This window comes from Dysidea avara, chromosome 1, assembly GCF_963678975.1.
Source record: "Dysidea avara chromosome 1, odDysAvar1.4, whole genome shotgun sequence".
Taxonomy (NCBI): Eukaryota; Metazoa; Porifera; class Demospongiae; order Dictyoceratida; family Dysideidae; genus Dysidea; species Dysidea avara.
The window spans coordinates 8,297,776-8,319,063 of NC_089272.1; the positions used below are offsets into that span (position 1 = coordinate 8,297,776).

Consider the following 21,288-nt stretch of genomic DNA (forward strand, 5'->3'; position numbering starts at 1 on the left):
CTGGTTACCGGTAGAATAATTATTTTTGTGGGCGCCGTAAGGACTTCAGGAAGGAACCGTTCTGCCATTCTGCATTGCTCTTTCACGCCACCCTAATGCTCTGGCTATAAAGGTATGTACTTTAAACCATAGGTATGTACTTTAAACTGATGCTGCTACTCAGTTTTATAAGAGATTGGCCAACCTTTTGATTGCAAAGCACAGTCTTTCCTATGGAATAGTGATGGGATGGCTGAGATGTAAATTGAGCTTCTCTTTGTTGAGGTCTGCAATTATGTGCATTCGCGGTGCCAGGTCCAGTTTGTGCTGTCCCATTGCTGAGGCACCGATTGCTGTGCAGGTCGCTGAGGCCCATATGTAAGATAATTTGTTTTTGTTTATTATGTACTTTTTTATCTTATGTCATTAATTTGTAAAAAAAAAAAAAAAAAAACTTTAAACCATAGTCTAAATAAGTTAGACACCGCGACCAACGGGAACTAAGCGATTTAGTAACCCCTCTGGCCCTTAGTAGCGCCCTCGCTGCGCTCGGGACGCTACAGCCTCGGGCCATTGGGGTTACTAAATCGCTTAGTTCCCTTGGTCTTGGTGTCTAACTATTATTTAGGTGTATCATACAGTAGATACCTATAGCTTAACTAGTTAGCATGTGAAAACATGCATAATATTGGCCACAAAGTGATTATCAAACCTTATTTGAGATTTGGGTTGTTTATGTGGTAGCTCACTGTGGTCTATATACAGTGTAGCTATGGGTAATCAAAATAATGATATCACAGCTTGGTTATGATGGAACTCTTTGATCTCATGATCAGTAGACTATAATTGCTTAAGGTGCTATCCTAAGAATTGCAGCAGGCCTAGGATATGATCTCATTAACCATAATTGCCTAAGGTGCTATCCCAAAAATTGCAGCAGGCCTAGGATATGATCTCAGTAGACCATAACTGATGAAAGTGCTATCCTAAGAACTAAAGCAGGATATAGATAGCATATTTTAAAGCAGTTATCTGCCTGCTGTTTGTGATAGACAATGAGATTTGTGGGGACATTTAATTTGTGTGTGAATAATGCATGTATGTAGTATGTATGTATGATGTGTGTGCGTGTGCGTGTGTGCATGTGCGTGTGTGTGTGTGTGTGCGTGTGTGTGTGTGTATTTATGTACAGTATGTACATATGCATGTATAGTGAACCTCATACTTTACAAAAAAATACAATAGTATATAAGACTATAGTAAAACTGAGATGTTCCATCAATACTGCTGGTAAATTCCATCAGAATATCTGCTTTCATCTTCAAAACAGTAGTAAGTGGGCATACATACCTGGTACCTAACCAGTGATGTCAATTTTACAGGTGGGGGTATACTAGGTATGTGACACTAATCCTTGCTAAGAATCAGATGGTGTAAATTACGTATACACTCTGACAAGTTACACCTACACTAATGTTATACTCTGGTACTTTCTATATAGACATAAGTAATGGATAGTGCAGTTATTATTCTCATTAAAGATTCTTAGGAAATGATCCGCTTTTGTTTGTTCCTTGTAGCAAACTGGTGTAGAGAAGACTCACTGAAAGTTGAGTGTTGAATCAATTTGGTGCTTGTGCACCAGAATGGTAGCCTCAAGTTATTAACCAACCCGAGTGCAACCTCTTCCTATCTCAAAATTGTTTTTATTTACTGAACCTTTTTGGTAGTAGAAACGTAAGGCTGGTTATTTTTTGACTGGAAAATTTAAACTGTTTTTTGTCCTATACTTCATACTATTTAGTACAACACGGTAGTGTGTCGTAAGCCCAGTGTGTCACACCAGTACTGGTATTTTATTGACAAGAAGAACTACAAGGAGATTTTCATGTATACGTAGCTCTGTGCTTCCTTTATGAAACAGAACGATGTTTGCTATGGAAATTCCCTCCACCCTCAGCATACCAGATTTAATCTTGGCACTAGAACACAATAAACAGTTGTGTAGTTATTTACAATTATTCACAAAGCAATACTATTTTGTCACACAAACAGGTAAACCACTTATGGCAAGAATTTTAAACTCTGTACATGGCTAAGTTGCTGAACCCTGTGGTGTTTCTCAAGAGAAATAACATTTCAGCCAACCAGATGATTAGTGGTGACAGAAAAGGTGTGAACAAACATGTTTAGCTCCATTACAAGTTTGGGAAAGGTTAGTAATGGATTGATTTCAATGGACTGATTTCAATTTTAGCTACTGTATGTATATGCTATAAATGGTGAGCTCTCAACATGGTCATATTGAAGTCACTCAAGCACCCTCTCCTTCCCTTGACATCACCAACTACTGTAGCATCACCTTTTCCAATGGATCTATTAGTTCTTCCACAAAATGGCAAGTGTTTGAAACACAGTAGTACGTAGTATGTAACTCAAGTAGACAATTCTTTTTTAATAGAATCGGTCCCTCAACTATTGATTGCCCCTGCCCCCGATTGATTTATCCTTATTTATTAAGATGAACAAGATTATTTTCTACAGAAAAGTGGTTTTACCAATCCATTCACCTATTTGCATGTCCACGCAGCAGATGCTGACAAACTTCCTCACTCCCCCCTCATTATAATGTAATCATTATAGGTAAGAAGTCTAGTGTAAGTCTAGTGATCAAATTTATTAGTAACCCATAACGCTTGGTATGAGCATTAGAAAGAATTTCAATGCATATATAGCTACTCTTACATACATTGCAAGCTTAAAAACCGAGCTTGTGTTGCATGCAACCTATAACATGCTCTTCCCCCCTGACCATCCCATCTCTAGTTAATTGTTTGCATTTAGAATTCACATTATTATGAACTCTTGTTTGTTGTTCTCAGCAGGTTTCTGTACTTGGCACAGTTAGTGGTTGTTGGGAGAACAGCAAGGAGTCGACTATGAATTAAGGTGTGTAAGCATTGTGTGACGTCATTTATGGTTTGTTGATTGCATTCCTTCCAGGGACAGAACTGCAGGTATTGAAGAAAATCAGAGATCTGATATTGACACTCTGTTGAATGCATATAAAATCCCAAACCACATGGTGATTTGACTTACTATTTTGCTCCAGGTTGATTTGATTACTTATACTGTTTCATGTGTTTATATATTACCAGAACACCTATACAGAAAAATATATGTTTCATTTACTTTAATCTACTTGGATATGTGACTGGATCTGTGAAAAGAGGTCTTATAGCCTTTTCAATTATGTGGCAATCCATAACTTGACTTGTGTGTATGGTACTAGTCTGAAATTTAGTCACCTTACACTCCTGACATACATAGGGGGTGTAATTTTAAGACAATGGGTTAAACACATGATGAATTATGAGTTGTCAAACATGGAAATTTGGAAAGGCAATAATACCCCCTTTTGCAGATCCGATCACATATGTATTCTATGGTTTACACCCATGCAGGAAAAGTAACTAGATACATCTAATCACCCTAATCATGTCAAAAAATAATGATTATCTGTCTGACATTAAGGATATGAATTTAGGGAAACGTGGCAATATATATTTTAACTGTGACCGCAAGGTTATCTGGTTACAAATTCCACACTTGCTGTTTTGTAGTTACGTAGACATCATAATGGAAACTAGGCTTACTTTTTAACAATGTGTGTATGCTTTATGTTACGAATGTATACATGTGGCTGTTCTATTAGAAAAGCAACTACAGTAAATGGTTACATTAGTGATACAATATCTTTTAGTAGAGCAGCTAAGCAACAAAATTAATTTTGATGAAATCATTCACTTTGTGATAAAAGCACCAAATTTTCTGTGGAAGTTGAGTAAGGTATACCTAAATCATTTGAGATATGGTGCCATGTCAAACTCATTGCCTTAGGGCATGTTTTGAAACTTTAAAACTGGGTTATAATCCTATTCAGGAAACCACACAAGTGCACGAAACCACACAAGTGCACGAAACCACACAAGTGCATTCAAAATCTTCATTCTTGCTTAAATCACATGGAAGTATTTAAAATTAAAATAAGCTGCTTTTTAAACACTTCTAATGGAGTCAATATTTTAGTGTTAAAAGTACAGGCACAATGCAATAGAAATAATACATTGCCTATCTGGCTTCACATACCATGACTCTCCGTGTTCCTTAACATGGCAAGCTAATGAATGACCTGGATGGACACCTCTCTTGATCAGCTTTTAAATACAACCATCTCTTGCTCATCTATGCATATGCAAAGTTTCATTATATTTCCTATGGAGCACATTTATGGCTTCCCAAATACATTTTCTATTGATTTTACTTGTCACATTCTTTGAGCATGATATGATTAATGGTACCATATCTAATATGAAATAGTATGAATTGAGTTGTACCAAATTTGGTGCTTTTATCAAAAAGTGAATGATTTTTCGCTTAGCAGCTCTTATATTTCTGAATGTCAGTATTACCAATCATATATAGTGACCAGTGTACTAGCAATATAGTGTGCTTTGGATGTTTTGGATAATGTGTTGTCAAGTAAATCTTATTCATGTTCATGTAATAGATGCTGGGACTAGTGCCCACAAGAAGTTGGGCTAGAAGCCGGATGACATTGACACACAGAAACATTCCCCGACCAGCTGGTGACTTGATCATCAGACAACTTGTAATCTAAGTAAGTGTTTTAGAAGCCACATTGCCAGGGATCCAGAATTCCGTCTCTGTGCATGTAACCTACATACTTGAACTGTACAACATTTTTGCACATCACAAGAATTGGGCATTTTATTCATTACTATCCTTGCAAGAAGGTTGACATTGGAACTCTATCAAGTGTAGCAAAATCCCACACCATGGTCAGGTGATTAATTGACATACTTGGACATGTATCCATGCATGCATGTAAAAGAAGAAAATTAAAGGTAATCACATATAATATATAGTTAACCTATATTCATGTATAATGTTATCTGACATTAAGGGTATATATTTAGGGAAATGTTAACCATATTGGCTATGAATTTATACTTCAAAGGTTTGGTGGTAATGTGACCATAGGTATGTACTTGTTTACTATGACTGCAAGGCTGTTAGTATGCATCCATATTTACTATGACTAAAAATTCCACACTTGTAGGTATGTGCATGGGTATGAGCAAAAACAAGACTCACTGTTTCAAAATGTCAACATTAAATTAAGCATGGTGTGGTCAATACATGCATTCAACTATAAAAAGCTTCAGTTGGTTTGAAGATATTGTACATAGTTATTATGTGCATTTATAATTTACCAATTAAATTGGAGTACTTTCTTTCATATACACCAGGGTTGTAGAGCATGCATGCAGGCAAAAGAGTGGTGGCCAACTTTAGTAATGAAAGTATGTAGGGAACATATAATTAATGGGTGCTATTTTAAGAGGAGGGTAAGTTTTTTTATAGTTTAGAAGTTCTGAGGTGGTATATTTGAGACTATGTTTTTGTTAGAATAGTTGACTGCTCCATTAGAGTATATACCTTGACCTGTCAGTATAAGCATTGAACAGCAAAAGTGGAAGGGGTTGTTGGGTGAGTGGTTCAGCCCTCCTCACTCCAATTCAGGCTTGAGCCAATTATACTTTAAAATTAACCTTATGTACTTTTGAGCAGTGCTCAAAAATCTAGCCTATTATGCTCAAAATTTACGTATGCTTTAAAAATCAAGATTATGCTTTCAAAATCAAGATTATGCTGGCTGTTTTACTTTATTACAGTATATCAGCCATTATAATACTACATGAAACTGCTGTCGTTCTGTGATAAGCACCTCTAAAATAATTATTGTCTTTATCTTCTAAAGCTATTACAGCAACTGTTAAAAGCTTTCTAAAGGCCTATTTAACAGTGAAACATTGCTGGGGAGTCTGCCATTAACATTGGAACTTCCCCTTTCAAAGGTCTGGATCCTGGCACGCCTGCATGTAGCTAGTGAACAGTGCCTTGGTCACAGCTGAAATGTTCAGAAACACAAGTAATTAAGCCGTTAACTTTGCCAAAAACAAAACACTTGGTCACAGCCGAAACATTTGGAAATGCAAGTAGTTAAGCCATTAACTTTGCTAAAAATATTGGACACCTCACTCAGCACTGCAATGCCTACAACATGTGTCCACGGGTGTACACATTATGAAATAATAATGTTGCCACGACCTGCGGTGTGGATGGAAGCCCTACTATTGATGAAGAACCTTCACCGGTACAGAAGGATAAAAGGCAATATGCTTACCAATATGCCAAAGGTTTCTTCTTAAGTGAATTTGTAACACTTTCGTGAAAGAAGTAGCGCTGTAGCCCTACCCAGTTTTCTGCTATGTTTGACTGAACGCATCAGGAGAAAATTCTGTCAAATAATTTTTTTAAAATTCTGTAGCAACTTAACAAAAATGAGTCGGGTCGATCTGAAGGCACTTGTGGGCTTGATTTTACTCAGCCAATACTATCATGTTGTTGTGAGGAAAAGTCGAGGCAGTGATATTTTATTGCAGGCCACATCCACACCTTCATTGTCCCTACTATACAGTACTATCGTACTGTATGATATAGGTTCTGTACTATACAGGCTGGTGTACATGTGTACACTAATTTATTATCATACCACTTGTCTTAACAAATGATCTCTTCAACTACCGTAGACTCCGGTTATTAGGTGCATATGGTTATTAAACGCATATTGCCTGTGAAGCGCATATGATAGACTTGTGTTAGATACCTGTTTGTTAAGCGCATATGGTAGAAATCGCCTCTGCCACCTCGTACTATGTAGAATTGTTGTCAGCATTTTACATACTACGGTATGCCAAAAGGCACTTCTAGGGAAAAGCAGTGTCAAACAGTGAAAAAATCAAGCCTGTAGCCTTAGCTGTTGTCAAGTTATGCTTCTGTCTGAAGGCATCACGCAGGCAGGCAGTTAGTCAGTCAGTAGAAATTTCCATTGATTTTTTTTAAATTGTAGCTACCTATTGGAAGCATTTAGATCATACTGAAGGGCATTTTGGGGGTTAGTTATACCTCACCAATACCGCCAAGGCACCAGGATGGTATTTTAAAGCTATGTTTTTGGGTAATATTTTTGGCCAGAAGAACCCAAACCTCAATGATCCCTAATATACAGTACTACCATACTGTAGGATTAGTTGGAGTAACCTTAGCCACATCTATGTGCAATAGCTACATACACCTACACTTTTATATGGATTCATTGGTTAATTAGATAAACTATGATTCAAGAATAGCTACAAGTACTTTCCTTTTCACAAGAAAAGGAAATAGTACTTTCAAGAAAGAAAAAGAAACAATGTAGGAATCTGAAAGCATAGGTATTGCAACAAGGAAGCAAAGCATGGTATAGTGAAATCATTTTAAAGATATCAAATGGTTTGGCCAAGATACAGTATCACTGTAGCTATCAGTTTTCCATAGGCTGTCATACCATAAAAGTCAACTTAAAGTTTAGCTTCCCATGCATGTATCAAGGAGTTAATTTATGTTAATTTAACAGTGCATCACAATACTATATTCTAGGGGTAGTCACTATCAATAGTCACGTAGAACCATTTGTAACTAGAATCAAATCCAATCAAGTGATCTAAATACTAAAGGTTATTTTTATTTCTATTTATTAATGCTTTACAGCACAAGTGCTGAAGGTCTGTAGGACACCTGGTCCTACAGCTTGTTTAAGGTTGTTACAGAAAGTGTGTTTGAAAAGGTGGAGAAAGAAGAAAAAACCCATGACTGGACCTGGGCAGCCTTGAACTTGCAGCCATCCAATTAATTCTCGAACGCTTATAAGAGTTTGCCGGGCGGTTAGGATGTTTTCTCCTTGTCAATTTCATGTGTATGGGTTAATTGACACTGAGTCAAGATGTCTTAAATGCGCAATCAAGCACCTTAGAAAGCCAGCTTGTAAGAAAATTGAGAATTTGCAAAGCTTTAATGTTAGATTGTTAAGCAATCAAACAATCAAGGTGTTGATCAAAATCTTGATCCCTGTCACAAAATTTCAACCTCCATGATCCTTAATAAAATTTTACAGTACGTAGGATTAGTTGAAGTAAACATAGCCACATCTATGTGCTATAGCTACATATGCCTACACTTTAATGTGGTTCATTGGTTAACTAGCAATAGATAAACTGAATAGCTACAAATGCTTTCCTTTTCACAAGAAAAGGAAATAATATTTTAGGAAACAAAAGGAATGAAGGAATATGAAAGCGCAGGTATTGCAAAAGGGAAACAAAAACATAGTATAGTGAAATCATTATATATAAAGACATCAAAAGGTTTGGCCAAGACACAACATCACTGTAGCTATCAGTATACCATAGGCTGTCATACCATAAAAGCCAACTTAAAGTTTAGCTGCCCATACATGTTAATTTATGTTAATTTAACAGTGCATCACAATGCTATATTCTAGGGGTAGTCACTATCAATAGTCACGTAGAACCATTTGTAACTAGAATCAAATCCAATCAAGTGATCTAAATACTAAAGGTTATTTTTATTTTTATTTATTAATGCTTTACAGCACAAGTGCTGAAGGTCTGTAGGACACCTGGTCCTACAGCTTGTTTAAGGTTGTTACAGAAAGTGTGTTTGAAAAGGTGGAGAAAGGAGAAAAAACCCATGACTGGACCTGGGCAGCCTTGAACTTGCAGCCATCCAATTAATTCTCGAACGCTTACAAGAGTTTGCCAGGCAGTCAGGATGTTTTCTCCTTGTCAATTTCATGTGTATGGGTTAATTGACACTGAGTCAAGATGTCTTAAATGCGCAATCAAGCACCTTAGAAAGCCAGCTTGTAAGAAAATTGAGAATTTGCAAAGCTTTTATGTTAGATTGTTAAGCAATCAAACAATCAAGGTGTTGATCAAAATCTTGATCCCTGTCACAAAATTTCAACCTCCATGATCCTTAATAAAATTTTACAGTACGTAGGATTAGTTGAAGTAAACATAGCCACATCTATGTGCAATAGCTACATATGCCTACACTTTAATGTGGTTCATTGGTTAACTAGCAATAGATAAACTGAATAGCTACAAATGCTTTCCTTTTCACAAGAAAAGGAAATAATATTTTAGGAAACAAAAGGAATGAAGGAATATGAAAGCGCAGGTATTGCAAAAGGGAAACAAAAACATAGTATAGTGAAATCATTATATATAAAGACATCAAATGGTTTGGCCAAGACACAACATCACTGTAGCTATCAGTATACCATAGGCTGTCATACCATAAAAGTCAACTTAAAGTTTAGCTGCCCATACATGTTAATTTATGTTAATTTAACAGTCCATCACAATGCTAAACTCAAGGAGTGGTCACTACCAATAGTCATGTAGAACCATTTGCAAATCCAATCAAGTGATCTAAAGTATTGGTAGATTGTAAACGGAGACTTTTATTAGTTAATTCTCCACAGCACTAAATTTGTAGAAGCTCTAATCTAATGTTGCTAAACTGCTATAACTTTTAAATCATACAACATATATAAAATTCTTTTGAATTGAAAATTACTCTTGAGTAATGAGTATATCTCATCTGTTTGGGATCCCCATGCTATCACAAATTTGAAGCCATCCAGAAGATTCTATCTAAATAATTTTTCTAAATATTCTATAGTGTTTCTATCACACTTGATGTGCCTAACTACACTGCAACAAAGAAGACTCCAAGCTAAATTTATACTGATGTACAAGATTATAAATTATGGTACTGAAAATTAGGGCTAAAACGAATAATTGTACTGAACATTTGAATTCATATTCGATTCGAATTTGTTCGAAGCAATTATTTTAATTCAAAACATTGAAATTACAGTAAAGGTGGTGGACACTAGTAGTGAGGAATCTTTGTCAGTCTCTACAACCTCACCAACATCAGACAATGGACTAGAGATGTACCGATAATCGGACTGGTGATATCAAGGGTGATCAGATTGGTTGTTGATATGCCTTCCATAATCAGTAATAATGGGCACAAACACTATGAATCGAGTTGTTTGCATGGCCAGGTATGAAAAGCCTTTTTGCTCACTACAAACAAATAGAAAGCCTCTCTTAGTATTCTATAAAACCGGCGCTAAGTTACAAGAAGCCATACGATTGCGCACGTGAGTACTGCTATTAGTGTTGTTAAAATATTCATACCCAGAACACTAGCTGTTAGCTACACTTTAAGAATAAAAACTGCACTACAGGAAAGCTAAAGTGATCAACTGTGTATAACAACCATCTTGGTAACTAATCAAAACATGCCAGACAAGGGAGCATGTATTAAAATATTTGTGGTGCCTAATTGTCTGGGTTGTGTAATAGAGGCCACGCCACCATAGGTAGTTGTGCAATATAGCAAAGTTACATCACTTCTCTTCTCAATGCTACAAATCATTAAAATATACATCTATTTGATTTACATTTTACAGAATATTCAATAATTTAATCAGTATACAGTATCAGCTCATTTAGGTACAAATTAATTGAGTATTGATACAACTGAAAAATCCTTATCGGTACACCTTTAGTAGCTACCGGCATCATCAGACACTTTTACTTTATTTGAAAAGCTACCTATTGAGGTTTTAAGATACCAAATTTTAATGATGTTTTACAATTGAATACAGATAATAAGAAATAACACATATACAATGTATTTCAGTATTACACTATAATTATATAGAATATTCTATTATTCGTTCTTGACTAAAAATATTCATTCTCTTTCATTTAGAATATTCGTTTTAGCCCTACTGAAAATATTTCTTTATCCCTTGTGACCCTCAATTAAGGAATGGACATTATCAGTAAAATGATGAGCATTGATGTTTATAGCTATAATTTTTCATTTCCCCTTTTTAATTGAACTTTGGATCTCCTTCCTTAGATCAGTTTTGTATAACATCTGTGTGTTATAATCATGTGTGATTTTTTTTTGAACAAAAAATAAATTGGAACAAGAAACACATTATCTAGCTGTTTATGCAACAGTAACCCACAAGCAGTGTGACCACACAGCCATTATAGCTATAGCTGCAGTTTTTTAGGGGATTAATTATGTGGATAGCACAATCCAAAATCTTCAAGGGGGAAGGAATTTTTGCTTCGCAAGATCACTTTGTTGGGGATGGCTGCCATTCCTAAAATATTTCCTGCCATTGTAGAGTGAAACCACATGAAAAGCTTCACAACTCAACAATCTAGTACTGTTTCTTTTTAATAATGCACTAAACATCACTAACCTTTTGAAAGACGGAAACAATGATCTCAAATCTGGTTTGGAATTTGACTAAGTACACATGCGTGTATACGTACAAGGCCACTGATTGCAGATGTACAAATGTACCAACACAACATGCTAACTTCTTACTGTTTCTCTATGTTAGTGTATGCCAGTATCATTGTAGATAGAGGTGCGGTAATTATGCCGGAATAATTTTCAGCATAATTCCAGAAATCATTATTCTAGCATTATGCTAACATTTTGAAAGATTTTATTAAAGATTTCATGAATAAACGATCGTTATACTCTAATAGAACAGTCATCAGATCGAGATACTCTAATAGAACATTCACCAAATCGAGATACTCTAATAGAACAGTCACCAGATCGAGATACTCTAATAGAACATTCACCTAAAAATTTACTATAATAAAGCAATTAATCCTATTTTTTGTATACTACTCTATAGAACAATCAAATAGCTATCTTGTTTATGTGCAATAATTAACCATAGAATTTTAAATAAACAGTCAATTCTACATTTCTATTTCAATTTATTGAGAATAATGCAATAGTTTTGGAGCATAATGCAAGCTTTTTCCAGGAAATTCTGAATAGAATACTGTTAAGAATCATGAGCATAATTACCTCAACCCTAATTGTAGAACTATCTACAATGCTTATTATCAACCATCACAAAGCATGTATTGATGTAATCTTACCCTAAACAGTGTGCAAGGGACTGGTTTCTCTGTTCCCATTTACTTTAAGGGCATGACTGCAACAGGATATGTGCATGGCTACTAAAATGTTAGACAAAATTTTCAGAGAACTTACTACTTAGAAAGTGATGGCACGATCATTTACAATCAGTCTGCCATATGGCAGTTGTGATGGTCAGTGGGTTGTGTATTTCTCCTAACTGGGAGTGAGGTCTTACCCCTAATTTAATTTAATTTTGAATAATGCATGTACCTAAAAAATGAGTGTGATATGCATCATGTACAAAATGTCACAAAATTTAGCCTAAAATGATTAAGTCCATTACATAAACTATTCAAGTCCACTGCAATAACTAAGTTAACAGGTAATGAGTTCCAAAATTGAATTGAATGTGGGAGTAAAGAATGATAATATGTGACTGGGCCTGTGAAAATAGGGCATGTGGGCACAAACATAGATAATATATACCTTATGCACAAACTACACCCCGTCACATAACATGTCATATCTCAGTACTGGGATAGAATATTTTCATTCTGTAACTTGTATTGTAAAGCCAACTAAATGTTTAATAAGTGCTGAAACTTTCATGGCTACAGAGGCATGGAATACAAAGTTATGATACATCACAGTTTGAAAATGTAGGCAATTTGTATGTGCCCACATGCCCTATTTTTGCAGGCCAGGTCACATATGAGCTAATTCTAGCAGGTACACTGATGAATCTTTCAAGGTAGCCCCTAGTAGATGACATTACCAGTTGGAGATAATGTGAGAAGTCAGTAGAGATCAGATTGTTGATAAAACATGGTGACAATGGAATTAGTTATTCTTTCTTCAAGTGGTTACCAGTTTAACTGGGACAACATCGAAGTCACACTGGAGTATGTTGAGAAATTGTTATAAACAAAACGAGCAGTTTTATGTTAAACTATTTCTAATCTTTCAATATCTGAAATGGGACCAAACAGTAGAAGCATACATACTCCAAAGTAGGTCTAACATACGTAGATAAGATACAGTGTATATACTAAGGGTCTAACCAAACTCTACAGTGACTTCCTCAAATATCCTAGCTGCTATAACCATATCTGCCCTACAAGAACAAAATTAGAGCTGCATCATCAGCAAACAAGCACTCAATTATGACAAAATTTAATGATGATGGTCTTCTAGTACGCTCTCAATAAGTTTCCCACCTACCTTGTACAGTACCTCAATTCTTGCTACATCACAACGACTTAGCCAGCACTGAATGACTGTCTACAAAGGAACCAAGTTGGTGCACAATGGCCAGGCCTGACTGTAAAGATGATGATTAATTTTGGATTGGATTCCTGAAAAATCCGAAGGTGAGCTACATTTACAGTGTAGATTAAAGTTAAACTATACAAAAGTGTAATGAAGAACAAAATTATCTAATAGAACAGTCACTCAATGTTTCAGTGTCACTCTACCCTTTGGCCTTATTTTTTTCAAGAGCCTTCTAACATTAAATTGTGTTCTTTTGTACTATCATTTTAAAAGAAGGCTTGTATAAAAGTTATGCATAGTACAAGTCTTTTCCTATCGACACCTCACTACCTGAGCACAAGTTATTTATGACATACAAAATTAATATTTATTCAGTTATGTGTAAGTTCTATTCAGATGTTGAGTGTGTTCCACAGAAAAAGTATCTCAAAAGAATGGCTACAGTGAGACCACCATCTAATTACAGAGACATCGTCGATGATGATAATGATAGCAGTAGCTGCAGTGACAGTGGCAGTAAAGATGATCAAATTTGTACGAATGATTGTCATAGTCAGAAGAAGGCACGTTTTACTGGAAATAAATCACAATAAAAATCAAGCAGTGAACTAACAGATGGGAACATTTTGTTTACTGATGATTTCCTAAGTAAATCAACTAGTAAATCAACTAGTAAACCAACTAGTCAATCAACTAGTAAATCAACTAGTTAATCATCAGCAAACAAAATGTTCCCATCTGTTAGTTTACTGCTTTTTCGTAGTGGTACTAAAAGTCTGGTAAAACAGCCTTCTTCAAGCAGTGCAACTGTATTGTCTTTTTTCACTCCATGTGAAAGAGGCTAAGGCTTTTACAATTAAGTGTGTGTAACCTAGTGAGAAAGTGCACACCGAGTCAAAATGCTACATACCATGTGTCAAACTATGCAAATTTTGTTATGCCTAGGGATTATCTATACACTCGCTCTCTCTGGCTGAAAAGAAGGTCATGGCTATTGATACCAATTAATTTTTAAAAACTTAGACAAAAGCATCATAGCAAAAAAAAGCTGGCCTCTAGTCCATAGCCACCAAGGTAACACTGGCAGCATCGTCCCTTTTCTCTTTTCTCCCTACAAATAAATCAAGAAGAAAGCTTATTTTAAAAAAAAAAACAATAAGGAACCTATACACCCAATGAAAAAGGACATCAAGATTGAGCCAGACCGCAACTATAACACTGAGATTTGTATGCAATCAAAATTATATCTTTCACTATTTAAATGAAGTGAGTTTAATGTGAGCTAGGGTTGGCCTGCCTTTGATGGGATGGGCTCCAAACCTTGAACTCATCAAAGAATTACTTTCATACAGTATAGTGTGTTGAGGCCAGTGTTGATAACTTGTGGTAACACTTATTCTGACAACAACAATTGGTGCCAATAGCCACTGCATAAAATGAATACTTAGCCCATTCAATCACAATTATTATGTGCATATATTCTCTAGATTGTGATGGCCATAGTTTAGTTACTATGCCATGATGATAGTCCAGTACATGGTCCTCTAATACCTTTGGATGAATCCCGTGGGTGGGACCAAGACTCAAAATCCTTTACCAGTGTACCAGTACCACTACAATTTACAGTGAAGATGTCCTCCATTATGAACACTGGCAAGGGAGTGTTTGCCAAAGAGTTTATACCCAAAAAGACTAAGTAGGTTTGGTCCCTACAAGAGAGAAGTGGCACAGAAAAAAAATGTAATTAATGAAACTTATTTCTAATAAGTTTCTGCTGTTAATAGATTAGGAGGGGTGCATGGTTCTGAGTCATCTACATTGATAGCAAGAATGAGGAACATCCTAGTTGGTTGAGATTTATCATATCCAACAATTAAGCGACTTCTAATAAAAAAATTTTATTGGCAAGATACATGCGTCTACACTGGAAGCAGGTTTTCAAGGCTCTAGCTGTTATGGAGCGTCAGATAACTTTTAAACCTTTCCCAGGTTCTAGCAGGAATGGCCAGCATGACATCTACTTTCACGTAAAATGTAACAGCTTAATACGGCCTTCTTCATGGTACAAAGTAGGGGGTTTAACATTACACATAGAACCATTGGCAATGAAAATATTGGCTCACCCCAACAATCCAGGCGCGAACTTTTTAACGAATCCAGGTTATATCAGGCCAGATCTATCCTTTCTTGAATACTTCAGCTAGCTATACCGTTCGTGACGAACGTTTTACACGGTACAAATAATTTTATAAAAATCACCATCTCAATCCAATAGTCGCATACCCCGGCTGAGCACTGATTATTAGTGACGCGCGCGCTATATTGCGTGGGCGAGTCGCAATGGAGAACTATTCCGTTCTTGAATGTTTAATTCATCAACTTTTCAATGGTCAATAGTCCTTGTACATCATGCTAATAACTTTTTTGATCACATGATACATCTTTGTATTTTGTACATGTAATCAAATAAATATTTTAAAAAATGGTCATTATAAAAATTTCAAGTTAGTTGTTTGCAGTTCTCCAACATATAAACCTGTGGAAAAAACAGTCACATTTAAATTGGTGAATTTAAAAAATCTTTATCACGCACACACTACACACACACACACACACACACTACACACAAACACACAACACACACACTTCACTACATATTCACATAAAAATAAAACACTACAAGGTATGGTAATGGTTGTTTACATTGGTTAATTTTGTGGTGCGCCACATATAGCAACAAGGGAAATGTGTATCTGTGATCAAGAATTTAATTTAGATTGTAATATCATAATTAGATGGTCACACTATCTTTGTCAACTAGAGATGAACTGGCTTTTGGTAAAAAGCGAGGGGTAGCCAATGCCTTGGGAATCTTGTATGCTATGTGAGAAATCCAATCAGAAACACACAAATATATAAGAAACCAAATCCTAAATCCAAAATCATGTAAACTGTGAAATAATGGAGAAAGTGAGTTTAACAAAGTAGACATTGATCGATCATGAATAACTAGAACAAGATGTAGATCAACAACTGTACAGGTAGTTACTAGTTAGCAATATCACTAAATGCTTTTAAAAATACATAAAGATTGGGAGTCTCGTACACGCCATTTGGGTGCTTTGCGTGGGCATTGGCAACCCCTCTGGTACACCATTTCTGTGTTTTGCGCGGGTGTTGGCACCCCTCGGGAAAAATAAAATAATGAAAGACTATACAGAAGCTGATCTGTACAGAAGATGAGCCCTGCACAGCTACGTGGGCTTCTTTTTACAAAGCATACACTCACCTTATTCGCACATTGCCCAATCGTCATCATGGACGCTTCCACCTCCCACCGTGCACTAAAGTAATAGAAACAAAATATAAGCATTAATATTATTATAGCATAACACAGCAGCACAATATTACAGTATGATAAACAAACCAAAGTATTTATACAGAAAACTATGTCATAGACATTTAATCGTCTTTGAGCAAGGCCATTTTAACAAAGGCGCAAATTGGGCGTGGGCGGGAAATTCATTACATTCTTTTCGCCGTTTATAACTATCACTGGCAAGCTAATGCATATACAATATCAAAGAACGTATATATTTAAACAGTTGTATGATACTTATAGACTGTTTTTTCACTGTCAACCACTTCTTGTGCGTGGGCGGCCCACTGCCCCTCCCCTCCGCACCCTCCCACCCACCCACCCCCTATATGATATACGTGCTATACAGGTGAGCATATAAAAGTTGCTAAAATTAACAGGTTTTTGTAGAATCAGTTTTATTTTTTCTAATTGAACAAACAGTACATTTTCATACTGTAGCTGAATGACATTAAAATACATTGAATTGTCTGATATGTCAATTGTGCTAGGGCACAAACTACACCTGTCACATAACAAGTCATATCTCAGTACTGAAATAGAATATTTTTATTCTGTAACTTTTAGTATAAAGACAATTAAATGTTTCAGATAGGCTAAAAATTACATGACCATAGCATGGTAGCATTAAAAAGTTATGGGCAGTGAAAGTTTGAAAAAGTAGACAAATTTTATATGCCCACATGCCCTGTTTCTGTAGGCCTGGCACATGTATAGAACACAAACTGGTACTACAAACTGGTACTACAAGCGTCCATGGATGCTTCTGTTAAATTGTTATGTAGGGACCCGCCGATTATGCTCATAATTTTACCTATTATGCTATGCTGCACTGCTCAAAAATTTACCTATTATGCTTAAATTTATGCTCAATACTTACCCATTATGCTCAAATTATGCCCAATTATTTATGCCTCAGTTCACATGCTCTGCTAATAATTTCCAATTTATGGATAATTAACGAGTGGCTGAAGCACCAACCTACTTGTCAAACTGCATATCACAGAAAAGATCGATATACTCTAATAGAACAGTCAGCTATATGATTTTTCTATTAGAGTTACTGACAGTTCTATTAGAGTATATTGATCTTTCTGTGATAGCTATTTTGATAAGCAAATGTTCTACCTATTATGCTAGCATTATGCTCAATGCTTTCAGACACCTATTATGCTCATAATTATGCCAGCATAATCGGCGGGTCCCTATTGTTATGCCCTGACAAATATCTCTAGGTGGTGCTTTTTAATTAGCAGCCTAACTAATTATTCAATGCAACTATAAAGTAAACACTCAGCAAATGGTGTATCTTGTCCCCAATTATGTGTTCTTTTAAATTTATGTATGTTAGAGTGAATGTTATACTTAATTTAAATAAATTTGCTATAGCCACCTTTAGAAAACTCGAGAAGGGTAGAGACTGCATTTTGTTCTGCAAGTTAAAGTACACTTTACTATAGTTAATGTATGTATATCCATATTCAGTTACCTGAACTCAACTACATGTAACAGCTCATTTTTGTCATGTAATTTACTGTTAAACTCCTTTGCAAAACACTCACATGTACGTGCTTACTAGTTGATGTATTTCAATAGTGCACTGTCCCTTATAGCGCAAAACTACACTTGCATCAGTTTTCTAATTTTGATCTTCACTTGAAGTACAGTCAAGCTTGTCATGATGCCAATCCACAAGTGTTCAAGTGTGGAAAATGTGGAGAAGTGTTTACTACACTGCATGGTCAACCTTCAACGACATAATTATCAGGAGACATGAAGAAAATGGACTTTACACATTTATCTCTCAAGAGATCTCTCCTTCTGTATCAAAAGCTCCAACAGACATTATGGCCTACCAGTGTCAATATTACAATAAAGTTTTCTTAGACACTTACAAGCTAAAATGCCACATGCTAATTCATACAGGAGAAAGCCTTATCCTTGTACATATTGTAGTAAATTACAATCTCTGCATGGCAACCTTCAAATTCATATCAGAATTCAAACCCCCTACCAATGTCAATACTGTAGCTGCAGATTTTCCGACAGTGGTAAGCTTAAACTTCACCTGCTAATTCATAAGGAGAGAAACCTTATCAGTGTAAATACAAATTTAGATATGATAACTCTCTTCATTATCATCAACAACTTCATACAGGTGAGAAGCCTTACCAGTCAGTGTCAATATTTCCAAGACACCTCCACTATGAATTCTGCACTAAACAATCATTTAAGATGCATACTGGTGACACTTACAAGTGCCAGTATTGCGGATAGTGCAATCTGCTAATTTATAATATCACTTGAAAGCTCATGCAAAAACCTTGTAAATACTGCCAGAAAGCATTTTACAAGTCTACAGAATTAAAACATTACTTAAAGGTTCATATAGGAATGAAATTCCACATGTATCAATACCGCAATTATCAAGTCAACTATAAAAAAGCATTGATGAATTTTAAATACAAGCAAATCAATGTACCATGCAGTATTGACAGACAATAGTATATGTGCATCTAAACACAAAGTAACACACCCACATCACTGCGCTAGATATGTGGTTACGTAGCTGTAAAGATTTAATCACAAACACAGTTCAATATTACAGGAATGCACATAGCTAGCAACATTCGTAAGTTGGTTATTACACATACACAGAATATTTGAGTACATTACTTCATTAATAATTAAGTATACATGTAGCTAGTTGGATTACACTGGTGATTTGTTTGTAGCTATTAATTGTTACTAGTACAATAGCATTGGGTACATGGCTACCAGATCTTGAAAGCTGATTAAAACTATTCTTTTCAATGTGACTAGAGAAAATATAACAGCCATGAAAATCTGGTCTGACTAAAGAATTTTCAGCAGCCCTTTTCTGTTACCACCCGAATGCATACATACACACATATTAATTATACGTTTATATAATTAAACATATATTAATTCACTAACCCATACATAAAATTGCCAGTCATATAATCCAAAGAGATATCCAGTGATGTCATTATCCTTGATACTATGGAGACCTCAGAAACATTTCGGTAGAATTCAGTGAGAAACTGTGTATTGCCACAGGGCAGAGGCTGCCAGTTTTCTTTTAATTACAAATGATGACTGAGTAAAACTGTTCTTTTCTAGTACACTATACAAGTCAGTCATATACCTTCACACTCAGATTCCACCGAATGAGAACACTTTCTTTAAAATATGTACTTTAATTATTTATTCTCTCATTTAATTAATTTCCCAACTAAAAAAGGTCTGACAGTGATTCAGACATGGAAGTACTAAATGATGGCCTGGATGACACCACCAGCAAGCAAACGACTCTGGGAGGAGTCTAATGCAGATTGGGGATTTCCACTGGGGGGATGAGGCCATCAGACTTACTGATGTTGTTAACAAAAGTATGATATTGAAATGTCCCAATGTAAAATGATTGGGCACTTGTCAATAATGGTTGCATAATTTTCTGCATGGTAATGAAGTAATGCTAGTGTAAATTTAAGTTTGTCTACATAGATCTCATGAAAACTGACATACTCTTATAGAACAATCTGTAACTTTTATAAAGCAGTCAGGCAAATGCCTGACGTGGCTGCAGTATAGCACTAAGGTTGCTTAGTCAGTATTTTCCATAGGGAATACAAGTGCTGTCCATCGTATTTATTGTAAACGGTTACTATACATTATCCTCTAACAGTATTATGAAAAGCTGAGCCATAAATATTATGTGTACACTGTATAAGCATAGCATAATAAAAGTAAAATAATGAAATGTCTAAAAGAGAGAGACAGAGATGAAAAATTCTTGCTTGATGCCCAAAGGCAATAATTGCAACAAAAATTTTATCATCATGACTGTATGTGTACAGGTAGTAGAACATTCCAGGCATTTAGCACAAGATTGCAAAATGCAACCACATAATTATGTGCAGTGAAATATGTTGATTTATCTTTTAAGGCAGTAAATGCACAACAGCATGATTGCTGTACGTGTTGTTGATGTTGCCATATTATTTTAAGTACTTATATTGCTGATAATGAGAACTGTACAATATGTTTTTACAGTAAGAACTACATCTATCCTGCATGTATTACATAGCACATTAAATAATGAACAATTACAGACTGTATACCGAAACCTTTATTTCTAATCCACACCAGTACACTCATAGTCATAGTAAATAACTACAATACACATGGCTACAAATGTGATAATGTGCTAGCTAAAGTAAGTTTCTTCAACCTTACCATCATTACTGGCTAAGAAATCATTTATTGGCAGCCTATAGCATAGGATATATTATTATCATAACTGTTGATGTGCTAACTGATGCTCATGCCCGGCGGCCCACCTTGTTTCATTGTAAATATTACTCTTGTATGATAGATTAAGTCGCTTAGCAACACAATTGTGCCACCATGTTTTCATCTCCCCATACACTAGCCTGCTTAAAAGCTACAGAAACAAAAGAATACAGATAGCTGGTAGTTAGCTAATGGCATGCAAGACAGTGTAGAGCTACTTGACAAAGAAACTGTTGAGACAAAAAAATAGTACACCAAGGAAAAACATCAACTGGTGTGTTTTTATAACAGGTCCGTAACCAGGGGGGTTCGAGTGGTTCGTACGAACCCCCTCCAGGATTACCAATTCTTTTAAGTTTCAGCAA

The 21,288-nt window shown here is 35.7% G+C and overlaps 1 long non-coding RNA gene across 5 annotated transcripts; it reads left to right on the forward strand.

Annotated features, from left to right (window-relative positions):
• On the forward strand, positions 1–4,901 carry LOC136254878 (uncharacterized). 5 transcript variants are annotated; one of them, XR_010700825.1, is made up of 6 exons: positions 1–112; positions 164–357; positions 2,035–2,377; positions 2,865–2,928; positions 2,983–3,091; positions 4,550–4,901. It is a non-coding gene; the product is annotated as an uncharacterized lncRNA (long non-coding RNA). The 5 variants fall into 5 exon arrangements; XR_010700812.1 differs by lacking the exon at positions 4,550–4,901 and having other exon boundaries at positions 2,035–2,194; positions 2,237–2,377; positions 2,983–3,176; XR_010700814.1 differs by lacking the exon at positions 4,550–4,901 and having other exon boundaries at positions 164–239; positions 295–357; positions 2,983–3,176.
• Positions 4,902–21,288: the final 16,387 nt, after the last annotated feature.